The sequence below is a fragment of the Gambusia affinis genome, linkage group LG23, assembly GCF_019740435.1.
Source record: "Gambusia affinis linkage group LG23, SWU_Gaff_1.0, whole genome shotgun sequence".
Lineage (NCBI taxonomy): Eukaryota > Metazoa > Chordata > Actinopteri > Cyprinodontiformes > Poeciliidae > Gambusia > Gambusia affinis.
Window position 1 is genome coordinate 3,014,375 of NC_057890.1, and position 3,835 is coordinate 3,018,209.

The window sequence follows — 3,835 nt, forward strand, 5'->3', positions numbered from 1 at the left end:
GACAAACTGATGACTATATCTGTCAGATCAGCATACGTTGTCAGATAGTCATACGCTTAGCTCAGACATGTATACCATATGATTTTATTTAATCAGCAACATAGAATCATGACGTAGATCATCATACACTTTGTTATTAACAGTTATATGGCATCCTGACTTAGCGGTTAAGTAGGTTAATGAGTTTTACACGGGCCTGTGTTGTAATTGACTGCAGCTGCAGCCAGACCTGCTTTAAATACACTTTGAAACCATGACAACGCATGTATATTTATCTAGTTATCATATTATGTCATATTATAAACAATTTAATGACTTATTTTCGTCATAACTTGTTGCGTATGCTGAACTGACAACTCCACTGACGGTCAGACTTCTTAATGCCCATGCGCGGGCATGCGTACTGACTGCATGTGTGCTATCCTGACAGCGTATGGCTATCTGACAGAACGGCAATTTCACCATATTTTATATTTAATCATCTTTATTAAAACGGTGTTAGATCGTCATAAAGCTGCTAATGTAATAACACTTTATTAGCCACTGTATGACTTCCTGATGCATCTCTTAACCTGTCTGATTGCCATACACTTTGTTATTAGCCACTGTATGACTTCCTGATTAATACCAATGACATCAGTTGTATGATGTACTATATTTACTGTAGAACATTTTACTTCTGTATTTTTAATAATCCACACTGTCACTGGTGGGGTAAAACTGTTTAATTTAAGTTACACTTTTTACATTTGAACATGTCACCCATGTCTGTGGCACATTCTTTGTGTGTCCACCTTGAGCAGCAGTCACACTGTATCTGTGAAGTGGACAGAAAAAGAAAACAGTTATGAGTTAGCAAGTGTAATGTGTTTGAAGCGTTAAGTTGTACAGTTTAGTTGTTTACCATGTCAATGATGTTCTCTGAAGCATTACAGTGAAGCATATTGCATTCCACACAGTACTCTTCCACCTTGTCTGGGAACAAATAAAGGCATTTAGAGTGTACTTTACCAAAAATAGTCAAGTACTACCTCTTTATATTCTGTTGACAAGCCATCATGTTATACTAGTACATAACAGAAAATACTGCAATTTAGTATGTCATATATCTTTGGATTTTTTTAATGCTTTGGACTGTTCGGTATAGCCTAAAGGAAAATTTGTTCTGTTTGGAATGAAAAATTCGTGATATGCTCCTAAGCCATCTTGTGTTTTTGATTGTTAGAATATTAACAAAACAGATCAACAGGTTTCACACAGACTTCCACAGTTCCCAGAACAGTGGAACTGGTTCTTAATACCCAACATTAATAAAATTTCATGTGTTCTGACCAAAACTTCTTAGAATCATAGCTGTCCAAAGCTATAAATCTCGAACATTCAGCCAGCAAACTGGAAAACAAGACTTCTTTGTAATTGTTCTTTCACCTCGATGTTGATACAGTGTGGTAGCGATGTGCAGTCTGGCTTGGGATATGTCTTTGGGTCCTGTTTGCACTGCCTGCAGCCCTCCCATTTGAACATATGTTTCTGCAAACTGAAAAAATTATGCATTTTAATGTAATAATTCCATGGATTTCAAAACATTCCATCTGTTCTTTGTACCTTCAAAACCAAGACCCCACAACTGCTGGAGTCCTTCTGCAGCATATGCGTCATATGGCGGACACTCCAGCTTCTCCGGCCAGCACCTTTTGCTTTTAGGAAGTTTCTGTGCATTTGCAGAAATATTTAATTATAGGACATTGTAACAATAACAAAATACATAATGACTGAATGATAAAGACATGAATCAGATCACCTCCAGATACGGAGAAGCTTTCTGTCATACATTGTTTCGTTCCCCATAGGGTCTATAACTACTAGCTCTTGGTGATTCATCACGACAATCTGTTGGAATGTTTGGAAGATAGATAAGACAGACAGACAGACAGACAACCTCTGTCACCCTCCCATGCTGCCCAGGGAACATCCGATTGTGACATATAGACATATTCATGTGTAAATAAAGTTAAATAAATAAATTTTACATACCACCAAAAGCCAGTGACCTCCAACATTTACAGGGCACATCCAAATGGAGGCTTCAGGTAAAACCATCTTTTGAAATTGCAAATAATAAGATTAATCTGCATTCATTCTCTTAAGATGATTTAACAGTGAATAATTACCTTTTGAACAGCCCGATATTGCCCAAGATGAAATACAGAAGATGCAATTACTGCATCCATTCTGTATACAGGTATCTGAAATGTAATATAATTTCAAAGAAATATGTGAAACTACAAAGAGTGGATTAAATTTAACCTTAAAACATGTTGTACCTTGGTCTTCTGAAGTGTCACATACAAATATACATCTATAACCTGTTTGACAAAAAAACCCCATAAATTTCTGGATGGACTGCCTTGTGAAAATATAAACTTCCCAGAACATGGAGTCTTACTTCATCTGACAGCCAGCCATGTCCAGAGAGTGTTCTAAAAGATGTGTCATACAATTTATATGGGCCAACAAGGGCTTCAACTTGCCCTGAGTCTTTCAAAGACCAAAGTTGAACTACTGCAACAAAAACAGAAATTGCTCTTTTAAAAACTTATACATCTGAAAAAAGCAACACAACTTCAGAGGAAGTTTTGCAGACAAGACCAGGAACAGGTCATTGAACCAACATGCAAAAATTGATCTACCGATCAGAACCCATGACCAACAGGCCAGAACAGAAAACTAGAAAACTTTGTGACTACTGCACCTTGCTGCTGAATAGGACTCTGACACATCCTAGAATGAGCTGAGGGAGACAACTGAGACAACTTGGTAGGGTTAGAGGGAGAGGTCACTGGAGGGGGAGATTTCACTGGAGGGGGAGAGGGAGAGGTCACTGGAGGGGGAGATTTCACTGGAGGGGGAGAGGGAGACAACCGAGAGAACTTGGCAGGGGGAGATTGAGGACGAGAGGGAGACAACAGGGAAAAGCACTGGATGACTTTGCCATGGACCTGACCGTCTGTCTTGGTCTGCAGTGGGGTTTCTGCTTTGCCTGCGTACCTAATCACTGTCTCCCTTTCATTCAACTTCTCACCTGAGATGAAACCCTCACCTGCATTTTGTCCCTCATTGCCTCTGTTATATGGCTTCAGACGACTCATGCTATGCTTTGTCTTGAGGACTTTTCCATTGTTTTCAACATCACAGTGCTCCCTATCACTTTATGGATAAAATAAGGTCCAGAGTAGTCTACCTCCATCCTGGCACCTTTCCTACCCCTTTTTCTTATGTTGAATAGAAGAACTTCCTCCCCTTCTGTGAACTTTAAATTTTTGAATTTTTTTTGTGCCCGGTTTGCAAAAGCTGTTTTCATTTTTTTTTGAGCCAGTTCGACATTCTCTTCCACCTGGATCTTTGTGTCCCCTGTCTGTTGTCTCTGTCTTTAATAATTTGGCTGTAGTCCTCTGGTAGGACTACAGAAGACAACTGTATTGTAAAAACACAAACACATTTACATTCAAAATATAACTAACAAGACATCAAACTTTGTATTAAGAAAGTTCAGAATGTCTGATGTAGAGGAGGAATTAAGTATTTTCCAGGTACACAGTGCAATTACCAGCCAAAATCACCAATGCCTCTGTAGTTATAAAAATGGTGTTAAGTTAAAAAACTGAAATTAAAAGAAACTAGACTTGAAATCACAGCTGCATGTGATAACTTTGAAGTTGGATTCTATGTATATACCAAGCTGAAAGTCTTTCAGACACACCCCCTTAAGCAAGTCTTTCCAACAACATTTTTCACTTTAGCCTTTATAACTATGTGTCACTGACAGGTAGACTGT

General features: G+C 38.5%; 1 long non-coding RNA gene across 1 annotated transcript; it reads right to left on the reverse strand.

The window, feature by feature from the left end:
- Positions 1 to 930: 930 nt before the first annotated feature.
- LOC122826260 lies at positions 931 to 1,633 on the reverse strand. Its single transcript, XR_006369757.1, has 3 exons — positions 1,606 to 1,633; positions 1,429 to 1,537; positions 931 to 975 (listed from the first exon to the last, which is right to left on the reverse strand). It is a non-coding gene; the product is annotated as an uncharacterized LOC122826260 (long non-coding RNA).
- Positions 1,634 to 3,835: the final 2,202 nt, after the last annotated feature.